The 19,482-nt window shown below is 39.7% G+C and overlaps 1 protein-coding gene and 1 pseudogene across 1 annotated transcript in view; one reads left to right on the top strand and one right to left on the bottom strand.

Moving 5' to 3' along the window:
* LOC116468019 (putative neuroblastoma breakpoint family member 7) overlaps positions 1-19,482 on the bottom strand; it is a 901,770-nt gene that overhangs the window by 284,912 nt on the left and 597,376 nt on the right. The gene's annotated exons all lie outside the window — the stretch shown is intronic.
* Positions 9,665-9,763, top strand: LOC116469979 (U6 spliceosomal RNA; annotated as a pseudogene).

Genomic DNA, 19,482 nt, shown 5'->3' with positions numbered 1-19,482 from the left:
AGAGGAGGTCAATGGCTTAAGCAAGGTCACAGATCAAGTTTTAGCAACATTTGGCTTAAATTGGGATCAATAACCTCTGACTGTCCAGCCTGATCCTTACAGGGTCTGCCTGTCCTGGGGCCTGGGCCACATTCCAAATTGGGTCATCTGGTGCATGCTGCCTGTCTGAAATTCCCCTTGTGGTTTTGCTCACATCTGGTGTTTTTCACTTCTCTTTCTAAACACGTGCTTTGATCCTATTGCTGCTACAGCAGAAAGATGTCCATGGTTCCAAGGAGCATAGCTAATTTAGTGAGAGGTGAAAGATACTCCTCTCAACAGGACTTCTAAAAATAAACAGTATCATAGCCTCACAGTGTCATGCTTGAAGCACTTCCCATAAAACCTCCAATTTAGTAACTTCTACAGTATCTCTCTAGAGCCCCAAAACCTCTAACATGCCTGGACTTCTAGCCCCTCTTCTCAAATTCTCAACAGGTTTGAAGTCTTCCTCATGCTGTTCTTCCTTTTAGTCACTCTTGAAGTAGACTGCAAGGGTGACAAATGGTTAAATGCTTTCCATAAGAGCTCTGTAGTCATGTTTCTCCATCAGCTCACACACACTAAGCTGGGAGCTACGTATATTTACTTCCATAAAACCTTATCTATAAGCTTTCCTGTTTTATTTATTTTAGCAAACTTTGTTCCTCATTTCTGCCCCTACTTTATTTTAGTAAGTCTGTTTCTTAATTATAAAAGTATTTTCTTATTACCTTAAAATTTTTAGGTAAATAGAGAAGAATTTAAAAAATCCACAATTCCAGCACTTTACCACAGTCATTATTCATTTTTTGTTTTGTTTTCTTCCAGTTTTATTTTCCTCGTATGTATGTATATCTTTTTGTTTACCTATTTGCTCAGTCTTTTTTTTACATAGAATCATAATTTACATGCAATTTTTGTGTCCCCTTCTTTCACTATTTAATATTACAAATGTTTCCCATGTTGCTACATAATCTTGCAGATAAAAAATTAGGAATGAAACTAGATATAGATTTTGACAAAGTAAATGGGGAAAGGGCTTCAGTGACCTCCCATAAAGCAATAGATTGTGAATATCATTTGCACGACCCAATTCTTCTCTGAGTTGCTGGGATTTGGAATTAGGATAAAGAAGACATAAGTGAGTAGAAAGAGGCAAAACAGCCCAATGTTTTTGGAGACCAAAGATTAATATGAAGTCACAGATGGCTAAATTCAAGATTCAAGACAATTAACCTGCCCTACTGAGTAAGTCAGAGTCAAGGCTACCCAAACAGTCCCCAGAAAAGGACAACTTATCACAGATATGGCCAGAAGGAGGGCTGTTTGGGAAACACTCCTCCTGGGGAAAGAACATCTTCCCATGGGCTGTGGAAAGTGATAAGTAAGTTACATTGTCCACTCCCATTTCCAGAGGGGTTTCAGAGAAGAAATGAGGAGGCAAGGCATTCTTCCTGTGGGAGGGGATTGTTGGGCTTCTTGGCTATGTTTTCTACTCTCTTGGTCCCTTCTTCCTTTACAGTTGCCCCATTTGACCCCACCCCAAACTAAGAAATGTTACCCCAATGGGTTAAGTTGTCCTTACATAACCAACATTCTTCAATCAAACTTTCACCCTCTCTTGTCTTTCTTTGCTGACCTTCCCAAACCCAAGACATCCAGCTAGCTCCCCTGTGCCATCTCATCTCTGAACATCCACCCTTACCACACAGGGAGGCCAGTGCTGAGCAGCATCCACATGCCTGCTTAGCAGCAACAGTGAAGCCTGATGATGAATAGAGGTACAGAGGTCTGTCCAGGTTTACTTCTTTGGAGCTGCTCTCCCTGTTCTAGGGAGACCCACTGACCTATTATTTGTGTCAGGCACTTTATTCCTCACAACAATGCTGGAAGATTGGTATAACTATTTTCAAATTACAGATGAGGAAACTGAGGTCTGGGGATCTGTCTGTGTCAGAGATCCTCAACCCCCTGGGCATGGACAAGTACCAGTCCGTGGCCTGTTAAGAACCAGGCCGCATACCCCCTGAACCCCACCTCCTGGTCAGATCAGTGGAAGCATTAGATTCTCATAGGAGTGCAAACCCTGTTGTGAAGTGGGCATGGAAGGGATCTAGGATGCATGCGCCTTATGAGAATCTAATGTCTGATGATCTGCAGTGGAACAGTTTCACCCTGAAACCATCCCCACTGCTGCCCCACCTGTGGAAAAAATTGTCTTCCACAAAACAGGTCCCTGGTACCAAAAAGGTTGGGGGCTGCTGGACTATGTAATAATGCATAATACTGTAGAGAGGTAAGAGAACTGAGAAAATACCCAAAGGTGCAGAGAAAAGTACAAAGCAAAATTATTCAGCATCCATTATCCCCAAAGAAGTATTGATAACTTTTAAAATATATTGCCTTTCATTGTTTCTACGTGTTCATCTATGTATATGTGTATGTTTGTATGTAAGAAGATAACCCATAATACATGAGTTTATTTTGCTTTACAAGATCAGGATTCTGTTATTTCTATGAGCTTGCCAGTACTTCCATAACAAGGTACCACAACTGAGTGGCTTAAATAACAGCAATTTGCTGTCTCACAGTTCTGGAGGCTAGAAGTCTGAGATCAAGGTGTTGGCAAATTGGTTCTTTGTGAGGACTGTGAGAAAGAATACGTCCCAGGCCTCTCTCCTGTCTTCTGCTGTTTTGCTGGAAGTCTTTGGTGTTTCTCAGCTTCTGCTGTATCACCCGAATCTCTGCCTTCCTCGCAACATGGCAGTATCCTTGGTGCATGTCTGTCTCTCCACATGGCATTCTTTTAATAAGGATAACAGTCATTTTGAATTAAGCGTCCCTCCTACTTCATTATGACCTCATCTTAACTTGATTGATTATACCTACAGCAACCTTATTTCCAAATAAGGTCACCTTCCGAGGTAATGGGGGTTAGGACTCCAACATGTCAATTTTGGGAGGACACAATTCAACCCATAACAACTATTTGTACAATATTGCATCTTATTTTTTTCTACTTACCATTCTATGTTGACATTTTTGTCAGGGGAAAGGACTGGCACATGCATATGTGGGCAGGGAGAGAAGGCCCGAGGGGAGCAGCACAGTGGGGAGCAACCCACAGCCTTGGGGAAGGCACGGCAGGAGAAGAGCATGGAGAAAGGGGCAGGGGAGCTGTCAGAGCATTGACCATCACCGTGGTTTTCCTGTTTCACAGGCTTCCTGAGGGCTCCTCAGAAACATGTGTTAGAAAAGAAAAGCTTCCCGGTCTGTCCAGTCTCCTCCATGACCACAGTTTCTCACCCACATACATTGTCTGGCTTGGAATGGATCCTGGAAGGAGGACTCAAGAGAAACCATAGAAACAGACAACAGGAAGTAAGTGTGAGGGAAGTTTTGGAAGGTGAAAGTATTAGATTTGTCAACTGGGAAGCAGTATAATATTATAATTAAGCCCTACATAGAGTCAAACAAATGTTTTCAAATCCGACCTCTGACACTCATTTTTAAAATATTTTATTTTTTAGAGCAGTTTTAGATTCACAGCAAAATTGAGCAGAAAGAATAGAAATTTCTCATATACTCCCTGTCCCCACACATGCAAGGGCCCTCTCCATTATCAACATCCCCACACAGAGTGGTACATTTGTTACAGCTGATGAACCTGCATCAACCCATCATCACCATCCAAGTCCACAGTGTAAATTAGGGTTCACTCTTGGCATCATACATTCTATGGGTTTGGACAAATGTATGACACGTATCCACTATTACATAGCATACAGAGTATTTTTGTTCCTTAAATATCCTCTGTGCTCTGCCTCTTCATCCCTTCCTTCCTCAACTATTGACCTTTCTACTGTCTCTATAGTTCTGCTGTTTCCAGAATGTCACATAGTTGGAATCATACAGTATGAAGGCTTTTCAGATTAGCTTCTTTAACTTAATAATATGCAGTTAAGGTTCCTCTACATCTTTTCGCGTCTTGATAGCTATACTCATTTTTCTGTGAGATTTTGGGCATATTGGTCAGTCTCTGTAAGCTTCCATTTCCTCATCTGATAGTAGTACCTATGTGTAGGGTTGTGGTAAGAATAAAAATGAGGTGATATATGTAAAGTACTTGCCATAGCGCCCGGCAGGAAGAAGTACTTACTGTAGTGCCTGGCACTTTGTTCACTCATTTATTCAACCAATATTTGTTGTCTGCTGCTTCAAGGTCTGTGCTGAATGCTAAGGATACAGTGTTAAACAAAACTGACATGGTTCCTGTCCTCATGGAAATTACACTCTGGAGAGAAAGGTAGAGATTTAAGCAAATAAATACACAATTAGTCTTTCATTTTAAACTATGTAATAATTTGATAAAAAAACTATTTCTAAAATAGAAAAAATGGGGAAACAGATTTAATTTGGAGGGGTGGGGAGGGGATGCACTTAGGGAGAGCCACTCTGAGGAAGCAATATGAAGCTGAGACCTGAAAGTTGATTTGGAAATAGCCAGATGAAGCCCTTTGGGGGTGGGGGGATGTGGGGGGAGTGTCCCAGGTAGAGAGAGCAGGTCCTAAGGTAATAAAGAGCTCATTGGCCCATTAGAGGAACTGAAATATCAGTGTAACTGGAGTGAAATGAACAAGGGGGAACAGGGTGCATAAGAGGTTGGAGACATAGGCAGATTCCAGATCATGCAGGGAGTCATGGGATCTCATTGGATGCCTATTCTTAAGAGAATGACGGGGACACAAGAGTCAAAGGAAGAATAATAAGAGAGGAGGGAAATCCAAAAGAGAGGAATAACACAGAATAAGGGGGCTAGAGGGTGGGTGGGTGAGAGACACAGAGAGAAGAGAGAGAGACAGAGCAACAGAGAGAGACACAGTGAGACATTTTGAAAGTCAAAAACAGAGAGGTTAAGGAGGATGAGGGCTAAGCAGGACTGAAATTTAGCAAGTAAGAAGTCCTTTGAGACCTCTGAGACAGCAGGTTCAGTGCAATGGTCAAAGTGAAAGCTAGATTACAAGGAGTTAAGAAGTAGTATGTGGTGAGGAAGTAAAGGAAGAAAAGGAAGTTAGCATATTTTTTTAGAAGTATTATGATGAAGGAAAAGAGAAAGTTTGGGTGATAGCTTAAGTGAGAATTTCTTCTTTATTTTTATTTTAGATTGGAACTTTTTGAGCATTTTTCCAGGCTGAGGAGAAGGATCTAGTAGGTAAAGACTGAAGGCAGGAAGAGAAAGCAGAACTGACTCTGCCTCCAGGAGGCCTCATTCCTGTAGTTATTTTGCCTGCAATCAGAAAGTAACAGACTCTGGTATCATGATAGGGCCAGAGACCTAAACAATGTGCAATTTCGGTCATAGATATGGTCAATTAAAAGACTGTACAAAGTACTCCCATGGTTTTTAAAATTAAAACTATAAATCAATATAGTCATATTTTTAATTTCTGTGTTTTAAAACAACTGGCATTTAAAGAATTTAAAGAAATTCATATTAGACATAATTAAGAATGTATTCTACTTACACTCAAGTGCTGTTACTAGCTCCCTTAATATAATCCTGGTTTCATTTTTGCATTTGATAGAATCCTTTCTTTGTACTTACCCTGGACCATTTATTTAGGCCAAAGCCCTCTTAGGGTAGCCGCAGATTTCAGGTCAGTTTGGCATCAATGGCTCTTTCAAAGGAATTTCAGTTTTAATTTCCCAGTTGCTCATAGCTTTTCTTCTGTCTCAAGAAGATTGAAAAGACATTGACCCTGCTGGGTTGATGGACTCATGGAACAAGCAAGTTTCATTTTGCCTGCCCAGTTTCCTTATCAGCTAGGAATGAGGCACATTTTCCATCTCACCTCCTCGCTTTTTCATACAGCAAAGGAAAAAAGATTACTGAGTTCTATTTAGTCTTTTTAAACATCAAAGTTAAATATGCACATAGTTTAAAGAATCAAATAGTTCTAAATTACTAATTACAAGAAATAGCATTCCCCCAGTCCACCCCTTCATTTCCCACTCCTCAGAGGAAATCACTTTTAATGCTTTCACTATATCTTTTTTTAGGGGGAGGAGGGAAATCATTGTATCTCTAAATAGCTACTTCTTAGTTTTCTCTGTTGACTTTCCACTGTGGAAGATGGAGATTCAGTTTTCGCCTCTTCCTATACCACATGGGCTTATATTTCTATGTCATTATTAAACTGACACTCAGTGTTTATATTACTATGATCAAATAAATACTATTCACACCTGTGTTGCATAATAAATTATGACCACTTCCTTCAAAACTATTTTGCTTTCTCTGGAGTTAATAATTGTCTCATTTTTCATTTGCCTAGTTTTTCTATGCATATGTCACTAATTTAATCAATACTCCTCTCTAGTTGTTTAAGTCTCCTCTCAATACGCCCAAACAAACTTGGCATTCCATCAATTTCATCTGGAAGAGAGCTCTTCCAGAGCCTACTGATCTGCTCCTCTCTGGGCTGACTGACCTCTAGGCCTGCTGTACATCTGTCATCTTGGGACTTCCCTTCACCCACATCCTGGGGACTCTCTTCACCTCTGTGTTGAGTGCTCTGGTTCCTGAATTCCGCCTCTTCCTCTTTCTTGACTCAAAGCACTGTTTTGGTGGAGCACATTCTTCAGTAGTTTCCTAAGAAAGAGTGCGGGGAAGATATAACATTTGCCATCGGTGCCCTGCCCAAATTCTCTTGGCATTTAACATCCAGGCCTTCAAAATTGCCAGCACATATGTCTCTTTGCCTGAGGGCTTTTTCTAGCTACTGAAAGTTTGCTCAGGAAGTGTTGGGGAATTAACCCCCTTTTCCCTGGGAGAGACCCTTAACCAATGACTGATGAGAGTTAGTAGATAAATATCCCAGCTTGCTCAACCATGAGGGGGTTTAACCCTAAAGCATGCTTTGTACACAGGTCTCCCAGAGTTCCCCGATGAAGTCAAGTTCCACTTGTTCACAGTAACTTGCAAGATATATTAACTTCCGTACGATCCTTTTCTAGTTACTTTAGTCTCCTACAGACGTTTCCTGGGGTCATCTCCCAAATAAACTAATTTTGGTATATAAAATAAATAAAAATATATTAATTTTTATATTAAATTTTTAAATTTTAAATTAATTTTTATATTAAATAAAAATATAAATTATATTTTTTATTTTCCATCTGTTATCTTTCTGCTTTCCTTTCTACTTTCCAAATCTGCTAAGCTTTTTTATATTTTTGCTATCATATTTAAATTTCTAAGTTTTTTTTTGCTCTCTAAATGTTCCTTTTAAAACATAGCATTCTGTTCTTATTTCATATATGCACTAGTTCTCTTATTTCTCTGGAGATATTATTAATACTTCTTGTTTTCTTTTTCTTTCAGAGGTGCTGTCATTTCTGAGTTATCTTTGGAGCACTTCTCTCCAGTGTGTCAGGGTTTCAGAGAAGGCTTTCCTAATATTCAGGCTGGCTGTCAGGGTTTCCTAAGTAAGAGAAGATGGCAGAAGGCAATGGGTTTATAATCCCCTGTTTTTTCCCAGCATGTTGTCCTTTCACACAATAGTGCCTTGTCCCTTCTCTGTCTTACTCTCCCACCAGAAAATCCTCCATTCTTGGACATCGTGGGGAAGGGGCAATCCATCTAACAGCAAGAGGAAGAGGGGGCCTGGGGCTTTCATTGTTTCCTGAACTGATTTTCAATGCAACTTACTGTTTTTAGCCACAACTTCACCCTTATTTCCAAAAGTACCTGGTGCCACCAATTGCTGAGCATTTGGGGGATTCTGAAATGTAAAGTGAGTTGCTTTACCTTTCTCATCTGCAGGCTTAGGATTCAGCTTTCTCAGGTCTCTTGATTCAGTTACCACTCATTCATCTATGTTCTAGCTTTTATTTATTTATTTGTTTATTTATTTATTTTTTGAGACACAGTCTCACTCTGTCACCCAGGCTGCAGTACAGTGGTGCAATCTCAGCTAACTGCAACCCCCACCCCCGACCTTCCCAGTTCAGCCTCCCAAGTAGCTGAGACTACAGTCACCTGCCACCATGCCCGGCTAATTTTTGTATTTTTAGTAGAGATGGGTTTTTACCATGTTGGCCAGGCTGGTCGTGAACTCCTGACCTCAGGTGATCCACCTGCCTCAGTCTCCCAAAGTGCTGGGATTACAGGCGTGAGCCATTGTGCCCGGCCTTTTATGTTTCTGCTTTTAAAATTATCTTTCTTATTCTTGTCCTTTTTATATTCTTTTGTCCTTGTAGGTTTCTCCTTAAAAAAAAGTTTATCAAAATTCTTACTTGCTTACATATGCATAAAGAATCTCTGGAAACACGCATAAGAAAGCATAACAGTCCTTATTTATGGACAGGGAGAAAGTGGGAACTGAGCTGATGGGAGACATAGATGAGGGAAGCGTTTCAGGCTGCCCCTCTTTGTATTTTTCTGGTTTTAAAACCATGTGAATGTATCACTTAATCAAAACATTAAATTTTGGTTGAGTTCTAGGAGGGAGTGGAGCATGTGTTTAATCTGCTGTCTTTAACCAGAAGTCTCAAGTATTGTTTTTCTAAATTAGCAGCTTCAATGTTGAAACCATGAGAAGCTACCCAGCCAAAAGCCATTCCAAACAAATCCAGAGCCATAAGCAAAAATATAGACAAATTTGGCTTTGTGAAAATTAAAGATTTATGCAAAGCAAAAACCAAAAATCAAATCAAATTTAAAAAGATCAGAAAACCAAAAACAAATTGGGAAAAAATTTTGCAACAAGTATGACAAAAGGCAAATTTACTTTAAAATATGGAATTTTGACCAGGTGTAGTGGCTCACACTTGTAATCCTAGCACTTTAAAAGGCTGAGGCAGGGCTGGGTGCTGTGGCTCACACCTGTAATCCCAGCACTTTGGGGGAGCGAGGCAGGCAGATCACTTGAGGTCAGGAGTTCAAGCCCAGTCTGGCCAACATGGTGAAACCCCATCTCTACGAATAATACGAAACAATTAACCGGGAGTGGTAGCACATGCCTGTAATCCCAGCTACTCGGGAGACTGAGGCAGGAGAATCACTGGAACCTGGGAGGCAGAGGTTGAAGTGAGCTGAGATCGTGCCACTGCACTCACTCCAGCCCAGGCGACAGAGTGAGACTTTGTCTCAAAAAAAAAAAAAAAAGGCCAAGTCAGGAGGATGCCAGACTGCAACTCCAGTCTGGGTGACAAAGCAAGAACCTATTTCAAAAAAGATGAAGTTTTTACAAAGCAATTAAACACAGATAAAAATCCAATAGAAAACAACAGGCAAAGGACATGAATATACTACACAGGTGAATACTTACAAATGGCTTTTAAATACATGAAAAATGTTCAACCTCACTCATAAATTAAAGAATGAAAATCAGAACAATGAGAAAATCAGTTTTCACCTATTAGAACAGCAAAATTATAAAATCTGATAATATACATTGGCGACGTAAAGATTTGGTGGGAGGGGGAGTCTAAAATATTTTTAGTAGGATTAAAAATTGTTACTAAATTTGCAGTGCATTTTGGTGCTATCAAAATGTTAAAGTTACATTTACCTTTTGACGCTGCAACTTCACTATCAGACATGTGTCTGCTTGCACTGGGTATTAAGACATATTTACTTGCTCACTTCAGCTGCACATATGCTAAAATTAGAAGGATACAGAGAAGATTGTCATGGCCCCTGCACAAGGATGACATGCATGAAGCATTCCATATTTTTTAAAAAATACATATTTACAACGATATCATTGCAGCATTATTTGTAGTCACCAAAACTGTAAGCAACCCAACTGCTTATACAAGGAAACTGGCTACATAAATTATAGTATATTCATTCAGAGGGATATTAAGCAGCCAATAATAAAAAGAATGAGGCAGGCCAGGCACAGTCACTCACACTTGTAATCCTAGCAATTTGAGAGACAAAGATGGGAAGATCAGTTGAGGCCAGGAGTTCGAGACCAGCCCGGGCAACACGGCAAGGCCTGACTCTACAAAAAATAAAAAATTAGCGAGGAATGGTGGCACATACCTGTTGTCCTAGCTACTTGGGAGGCTAAAGTAGGAGGATCCCCTGAGCTCAGGAGTTAGAGGTTGCAATGAGCTATAATCACACCACAGTACTCTAGCGTGGAAGACACAGCAAGACCCTGTCTCTAAAAATAAAAATAAGAAAAAGAATGAGGCAGCTTTATATTTATGGAATTATCTCTAACATGTAGTCTTAAGGTTACAAGCAAATTATTGAACAGTGTATATGGAGTGATCCTATTTGAGTGATTTTTAAGTAACTTTTCTTAAATACATAGATGTGCTTGTGTACACACAAGATATCTCTGGAGGAATACATAAGAAACAAATCATTATTACTACGTCCAGAGAAGAAGCTGGGAAAATAAGGGATCAACAAAGGGAAGCGGGGTTTTTTTCCCTTAAAAACATATGTGTGTGTATAGATATATAATCTCCAAGTGCATGATTTTTAAAAAAATAATAGGTGCATTAGTAAACGTTTTTGGTGGCAAGCAACAGAAACAATTTGTAGTTAATCTAAGCAGTAAATGAATTTATTAAAAAATATTAGGTAGTTCACAAGCTCTCCAGGAGGACTAGAAACCCAGGTTTAGAGGCTACATAGCCAGAAGCAACACCTAAAATTGTACTGCAGAGCAATATCATGAAGTCATCAATGCCCCCACTGCATGGAAACCACTGCTCAGTGAATGCCCCAAGCCTGGATGCTGGTCCCTGCTGCTAGAACCACCAGAACCACCACTGCTGTAGCATCTGAAAAATGAATGTTGTTATTACAACTAATGCCACTCCCTGCTGCAGAACAGATTCAGCAGTCTTTGCTATTTGAGGTCACTAGCTCCTGAGTCAAAAAGCAATGCAGATCCTTATGCCTATGCATACCTGTAAGGGAAGCTGGAAAATAAGTATCTGACATTTTCAGCTTCTAAAGTAAAAGGTTGTCCTCTGTATCCCATCAAGGCCTATAAAGTGATGAATGCTTCAGATATAGAGCATTTAGATAACAGAGGTGGAGAGAGAGAGAGAGAGAGAGAGAGGAAAATAAGGAAGGAAGAAAGAGTTTCACATCAGTTTTCACTTTGCTTTGGGGGAAGGTATCCTGGCTGCCATATGACATACTCACTTTCCTGTGTCTTTTGCATGTACTGTTGTCAAGAATCACAGGACTTCAGAGTAGAAAGTTCCCAATAGAGGATTTAGTTCAAAAGCATTGTTTTCTAGTCAAGAAAACCAAACTCAAGTAAAGTTTGGGAAAACTCAAGTTGCCCAAAATTACTCAATAAGAGTTTCTGATTATGTGATTAGGGTCTCCCTGTCCGGGGCCCGATCCTCCATAGAAGGTTCGGGTATTATTAGTACTTCAGCCAAGGCTCTAATGCGGTATCAAGATGCAGATTTGCTTCTGGTAGGGCTTCTTGAAGAAACTGGTGCTACTTATTACAAAAATTATTAAACATTTGTATAGGACTTTAATATTTATTTTAAAAAATTTTTGTTTTTAAATAGTAAAATCATTTATTTTTAAAAAACAACAAAAATATAGGAGGATTTAAAGTAAATGGTAAAATTCATACCTTCATCTTGCTTTCCTACTCCCTAGGAATAATCAGTGTTGAAAGTATGCTGAGTATCTTTCAGTGCTTTTTCTATGTGCATGCACATATATTTGTAGGTATTTATAGATACACACATACCACATATATAACCTTTCATATCTTGCCTTCCCACTCTACATGCATCATGGACATAACTGATACTTGAAGTGGACTCATGCCAGTAAGTTATTGCTAGGTTGGGAAGCACCGCATGGAGACACAGTGCCTGAGGAGAGGACGTCACAAACCATGAAAGGCTTGGTGGTAAGGTGATATTTTTGGTCCAGTGAGCTTCATGGTGTCACTTGAAGTATAAATTGCCTCAGGAAGAAAACATGGGCTGCTTCAAAGCATGAAGGAACCTACAAAATCATCTAGCTCAACCTCATCTGTAGGTAAGGAACTATTTTCCTGGGAGTGGGGGTGATTAGGGACCTTGCCCAAGATCACCCAACCAGGACAGTGACAGAGTTGGGACTTCTTTCTTTCTCCAAGACCCTGGCTCATTGCATTGTGTTGCATTGCTGTCTGCAAGTTTCAGAGGAGAGGGAGGGCAGTGGTTAGTTTGAAAACACACATATGCTCAGATTACATTTGATTTCTCAGACTGTAGTGCTGGGGCTCTCTGCCTGACTGTGTCCCTGAGTTCTTCCATGAAGTTTTACATTTAGCTTTTCTTGTGCCCACTATATGCCGTATTGACTACCATTAACCATCTCCTTGGGGACTATGAATCTTGTACTTTTCAGTCTTTTTATGGCAACTTGCACTCTTTACTAACACAGCTTTATTATTTGTTCAGGTCTTGGGAGAATATTGAATAAGACATAATATTATATCAGATGGATGACAAAAGGAGGGGAAAAACAAGAAAGACAATCAAGTTTACATAGATGCCAAATTTATTTAGTCAGGGAGGAGTGATTTAGTGCTAGGTAATGAGGGAGGGGTGGAATACACATTAGAAAAAGACACATCTTCTGCCTGTAGGAGCTTACTTTCTAGAACAGCTACCTCTAGTCTCTTTTCTTCATACCACTCCATCAAAAAAAGAAAGAAAGAAAGAAAAGAAAACCAGCATACATGCCTAATAATTGCACGTTTGCTATAAATTCCATACACTCTACTGTGATATTTTAATATTAGTAAAGCCTAATTTTCTTAATATTTTAGATTTAAAAATAAATAGAAGCAAGTATTCACATATGTTTTTCTCATACCTCTATGTACCATTTTGAGCACTTCACTTTGGAGTCCAGTTTCAACAGGAGAATCAGATGGACACCCAAAATACTAGAAAGCTTGAGAGTGTGAAGAGGGCTCTAATGTCAGGGTAAGCAAAATATTCTCAGGGCATCAAGGAAGCATTGCCAGAGGAAAGGAAGGCTGAGGATATTCAAAGACTTCTGACATACTGCGTGGGCACAGTGTCCCTGGGCTTGGGCAAGGGATTAGTGCCAGGCTTGATTTCCTTGGCTGGAATCTGTACATGAAGGCTGCACATGAAGAGCCTACCTCACCCCAGAAGCATCCATTTCCTGGCACCCCAAGCACGTATGGGCTTAATAAATAACATGTCATTCCATGATGATAGGGAAGACATATTTGGCCCATAGCTTAGAGCCACCCCCAATTGTTTACACTCAATGGTGGCGCAGCAAGTACTGTGGTTGTGGAGCTGGGAGGCTGAGCTAAATCCTAGCTATCTTACTAACTGATTGTATGACTCTAGCCCTTAAACTCTCTGAGCTTTAATTTTTTCATCTGTAAAACAGGAATGATAAATGCCTTCCAGGACTATTTACAATTTCTAACATTTGTTGAGTTTTTCAATGTGCATTACGTGTATCATCTCATGAAATCTTCATGACAAAATAATGAGGTGGAGCTATTATTGTTCCCCTTTTGCAAATGTGGAAACTAAGTTTTAGAGAAGATAATCTGCCTACAAGTTTACACAGCTAGAATGTGCAGAGATGGGATTCTGAGGCTGGCTGAACTCTGAAGCCAATGTCCTACCCGTTCTACTTGGCTGCTGACCATGAACACACTTCATGAACTCTGAAGTACGAACAAGGTACACAGAGTGTAAGATTTAGTCCTTGTCCTTAAGTCTAAATTCAAAATATGTTTATCTATAAAGCGTATTTGTTTGTTTTTGTTTTTGTTTTTGTTTTATTTGAGATTGAGTCTCGCTCTGTCACCCAGGCTGGAGTGCAGTGGCATGATCTCAGCTCACTGCAACCTCCACCTCCCAGGTTCAAGCAATTCTCTGCCTCAGCCTCCTGAATAGCTGGGATTACAGGTGCCTGCCACCACACCCAGCTAATTTTTTTTATTTTTTATTTTTAGTAGAGATGGGGTTTCACCATCTTGGCAAGGCTGGTCTTGAACTCCTGACATCATGATCCACCTACCTCGACCTCCCAAAGTGCTGGGATTACAGGCGTAAGCCACTATGCCCAGCCTATCTATAAAGTTTAAAAGTTCAACAAAGTAGGATTTGGTTAGAATGAAAAGGTGGAGAAAGAGAACTTCAGTGTTGGTTTCCTTATCTTTAGTCCCTTACAACAGTATATGATTACCAGAAAGAGCACTCGGTTAGCAAGAAGAAAACCAGTTCTGTCCCATACTTGCTCTCAACTTTAGGCACTTCATTTAAGCTGTTTATTCATCCATTAGGGGTCCCAATGAATGAGCTCTAGAGGGCCTTCTTGCCTGACAATCCTCAAACTCCATTCTCAAAACTTCCTGCAATCTGGAGTCTCCCTCTCCTCCATGCAGAGGGCGGGACAGAGGCATGTAGATAGGGAGGCGATCCTCAGGTCAGCTAGGGCTTACCCAAACAAGGTCCTGTGGGGGCAACAGGGAGAGTGGATGGGGACTCAAGCCAGAGCCCTGGTGGGATGGGCCGGTAATTATAAGGAAACATTGCAGAGAAAGTTTCTGTTGTGGTTGTTCCCTTTGTTTACTTTAGGCAGTTCTGTCATTTTTAAACTGACCCTTCCCAGATGAGATAGTTTTCAGCTGGGTAAAGTCAGGGCCTTGCAACTGATGGGGTATTTGAATCCTCTGTGGCTCAGTTGCTGGAGGGAGGCCAGGGCAGCTGAAACTCCCCCGCCCTTTCAGGGAAGTGAAGCCGGGGCTACAAACTTGCTGACAGTGGCTGGTGGCCTGTAAACCCAAACATCCTCCTCTCCTCCGCCTCGGTGTAGCAATGTGAAAAAAACAAAGCCACGAGCTTTCCAGAGCAGGGGAAGGCTGTAGCCAGATTCCCTTCCAGCTACTCCCTCCTGCACTTCGGCCCATAGCCACATGGTACAAGGTTATAGTTACAGTTGAAAACTGCTGACGTCTACTTTTTGGTTGTTGTACAAATAATAATTAATAAAACACACAAAAAAACACACTTTTCTTCGTGGCTAAATATTCACATAGTTGATTCAAACCTAAATATGCATACTTGCTTTTCTTTTCCTGTTTTCTTAAGTTTGAATAATAGTCATGTAGCTGTTTAAGAATCAGACAGAAGGAAAACTCATCTGCTTAGTACTTTTCTTAAATTGTCCAGTTTCTTTTGGCCTCTGAATACCAAATACAGAGTCTTTTATGTGTAAGATTAGAAACATCTGGCCAGCATATTTGAATAAGGCTGAGCTAAAGCGGGATGAAACTAGGTAGAATGGCCTGCCTTTCTGAATTACAGAATTTTAAGCATTGATGGGACTCAAACTTACTAAATTCTACCTCTTCATTTTGCAGATGAAAAAACAGTCCCAAGAGGTTAGGATTTGCTTAATGTCACACAGCCTGTATCAGAGGTGAACCCAGAACCCAGGTTGCCATACTCCTAGTCTGGCACTCTTTTTATATATATATCCATGCTTAGAGAGGACTTGTGTATTAAAATTTTTTATAAAAGTGCATCATCCCTGTCTTTGAAACATCCAATTATTTTGCAGTTCTTACCCACTGTGTGTATATTCTTTAGGAGAAGAGAGAGAGTTAATGTTCGTAGAACACCTATTATGTGCCAGGTTTTTCCTACATCTTCTCATTTAATTTTCACCATACTATGAAGGAGGCATTATCCTACCTGTTCCACAGATGATGAAACTGAGAGGTTAGGTACACTTGCCGAAGTTCACATAACTAGGAAGTAGTGGACTCAGGATTCAAATCCAGATCTCTCTCATCTGCACCTCCCAGACTGTGCTACATCACATTGCCACAGCCACTGTGCACATCACAGCTTACAGTTACAAACTTTCCACTTTTCAAATTATGACCTAATTTTCATAATCACTACTTTTGTGGATGTATTCACTCATTCAGTAAATTATTTATTAAGCAGCTACTCTGTGCCAGGAATAGTCAAGACACTGAGGATATAGTAGTGAGCAAAATACAAAAATCCTTGCTCTCATAGAGCACAGGTTTCAGGGGGAGGAATAGACAACAGCCCAGAAAAATAAGTCAGGTAAAATGATAAGCGTTAGAAGAATAAGGCAAGGAAGAAGAACAGGATACGCTACAGGCTGAGGGATGGGAGGAAGATAGCAAGTTTAAATAAGATGGTCAGGAAAAGAAAGTATCATTGGTTACATTTGAACAAAGATCTGAAGGCAGTGAAGGAACAAACTAATGGATATCTGGGAGAAGAGACCAAGGCAGAGGGAAGAGTCAAAAGTCACTGGGGCAGGAGGAGGCCTGGTATATTCAAGAAAGAGTTAGGAGGCCTGTATGTTCAAAATGGAGTTACAGGAAGAAAAATATCAGATGAGGCCACAGATGGAGGACAGATGAGGTAGGGCCCAGGACTAATCAAAGACATTGTCTTTTATACTAAATGAGAAGGAGCCATGGAAACTTTTGAGTAGTGGATGACACATTTAGGTTTTCTTTTTTAAATTTTAAATATATTTTTATTTCAATAACTTTTAGGGTATAAGTGGTATTTGGTTACATGGATGAATTGTATAGTGGTGAAGTCTGATATTTTAGTACACCTGTCACCCAAGTAGTATATATTGTACCCAATATGCAGTTTTTTATCCCTCACCTTCCTCCCAACCTTCCCCTGTCTGAATCTCGAATGTCCATTATACCACTTTGTAAGCGTTTGTGTACCTATAACTTAACTCCCACTTATAAGTGAGAACATATGGCATTTGGTTTTCCATTCCTGAGTTATTTCACTTAAAATAATGGCCTCCAGCTTCATCCAAGTTGTGCAAGACATTATTTCATGGGGGGAGGGAGGAGGGATAGCATTATGAGATATACCTGATGCTAAATGACAAGTTAATGGGTGCAGCACACCAACATGGCACATGTATACATATGTAACAAACCTGCACATTGTGCACATGTACCCTAAGACTTAAAGTATAATAATAATAAAATTTTAAAAAAGACATTATTTCATTCTTTTCTGTGGCTGAGTAGTATTCCATGGCGTATATATACCACATTTTCTTTATCCACTCATTGGTTGATGGGCTCTTAGGTTAGTTCTATACCTTTGCAATTGTCAATTGTGCTGCGATAAATATACATGTGCAGATATAATGACTTCTTTTCCTTTTTGATATAATGACTTATTTTCCTTTGGGTAGATACCCAACAGTGGGATTGCTACTTTTAGTTCTTTGAGAAATCGTCATACTGTTTTCCATAGATGTTACATTAATTTACATTCCCACTAGCAGTGTATAAGTGTTCCCTTTTTACCACATCTGTGACAACATCTATTGCTTTTTGGATTTTTAATAATGGCCATTCTGGTTGGGGTAAAGTGGTATCTCATTGTGGCTTTGATTCGCATTTCCCTGATGATCAGTGATGTTGAACTTTTTTCCATGTTTATTGGCCATTTGTATATCTTCTTTTGAGAAGCATCTATTCATGTAAATTGCCCACTTTTTAATGGAATTATTTGGTTTTTTTTCCTGCTGATTTGTTTGAGCTCCTTGTAGATCCTGGATATTAGTCCTTTCTTAAGTGGATACTTGCAGATATCTTCTCCCACTCTGTGGGTTTTCTCTTTACTCTGATGATTATATATTTTGCTGCACAAAAGCCTTTTAGTTTAATCAGATTCCATTTATTTATTTAAATTTTTGTCACATTTGCTTTTGGGGTCTTAGTCATAATTTTTTTGCCTAGGCCAAATTCCAGAAGAATTTTTCCTATGTTTTCTTCTAGAATTTTTATGGTTTCAGGTCTTATATTTAAGTCTTTATTCCATCTTAGGTTGATTTTTGTATGTGGTGAGAGAGATGGATCCAGTTTCATTCTTCTATCCAGTGGCTATCCAGTTTTCAGAGAACCATTTACTAAATAGGGTGTCCTTTACCCAGTTTATGTTTTTGTATGCTTTGTTGAAGATCAATTGGTTCTAAGTATCTGGCTTTACTTCTAGGTTCTCTAGTCTGTTCCACTGGTCTATGCATCTACTTTCATATCAGTACCATGCTGTTTCAATTACTATAACCTTGCAGTATAATTTGAAGTTGGGTAATGTGATGCCTCCAGATTTGTTCTTTTTGCTTAGGATTGCTTTGGCTATTTAGGCCCTTTTATGATTCCATATGAATTTTACATTTAAGTTTTTAAAGGACTGCTAAGAGTGCTGTGTTGAGAGTAGACTGGGGGTGGGGAACAAGGGTGAAAGCAGAAATGCCAGTTGGGAGGCCATTGCAATAATTCAGGTAAGGGATAATAGTGACTTGATCCAGAGTAACACAGAATGCAGTGAAAAGTGATGCAATTCAGAGTATATTTTGACAGTGAAGCTAGTATTATAATCTGCCATCTTTACATGCCATGATGTCATAAAACATGCCTCTAGTTTGGTGATTTAGGTTGTTCCTGTTTGCACTATTATAGGTAATATTTTCATTAACATTCCCACTCACAGTTTTTGCATGTCTTATTTCCTTACATAAATTCCCAGGAGTTGGATTACTGAGTTGAAGATGTGATCATCCTTATGACTCTTGCTACAAGTCGTCATATTACTTAGTAGGTGCCACCCATAGTACGTTAGGGATCTTTAATTTGAAATGCTCCAGAATTCCTCCCCCATCCCCAGGATCTCTAACCCTCTCTCCCACTATGGTTTTCTTCTTTTTCTCTCTCTCACCTCTCTGTTTTTGGGGAGCTTATAAAAGGGAAAGGTAACAAAAATGGACAAAAGTTAGGGCTGGCCACAGGGCTGTCTTACCCAAGGTAAGAAAAGATAGAGAGGAATTTCTTCATTTTTTTCCCGTCTTACAGCCCTGAGAAAGGCCCAGCTGCTTCCCTTAGTTGGATGAAAATCTTCTTCTTTACGAATCAACAAGCTAAGAATACTGCTTACTTAGAGACCTTTTTGTCTTCTGGGGAGATCAATGGACTTTACAATATCAATTATCTTTCGTAATATTCCCTGGTGTTAGAACAAACTGCCTCCTCTGAACAAACATTCCTCTCACCAGGGTGGGAAGTTTACCAAACTTTGTGGCTCCTTTATTCCCCTCCTCCATCAGGTTGGTCCCCCTTTCAAATGACCCATCCCCCAACACCACAACTCAAAACTGTACCTGCTCAGTCCTCCTTATCCAATTTCATCCTAGGTTGGAAAGAAAATATTTTAATTGTTTCTTAGAAGTGAGGGTTTTTTATGAATTTTAGAATCAACTTGTCAATTTCTGCTGCTCTTAAAATGTATATGGAAATGCATGGGACTCATAAAAGCCAAAACAATGAAGAACAAAGTTGGTGGATTCACACTTCCCAATTTCAAAACTTACAACAAAACTACAGT

The sequence above is a fragment of the Hylobates moloch genome, unplaced genomic scaffold, assembly GCF_009828535.3.
Source record: "Hylobates moloch isolate HMO894 unplaced genomic scaffold, HMol_V3 SCAFFOLD_5, whole genome shotgun sequence".
NCBI lineage: Eukaryota > Metazoa > Chordata > Mammalia > Primates > Hylobatidae > Hylobates > Hylobates moloch.
The sequence above is the reverse complement of the archived record's forward strand: the minus strand, read 5'-3'. Positions and strand labels throughout refer to the sequence as shown.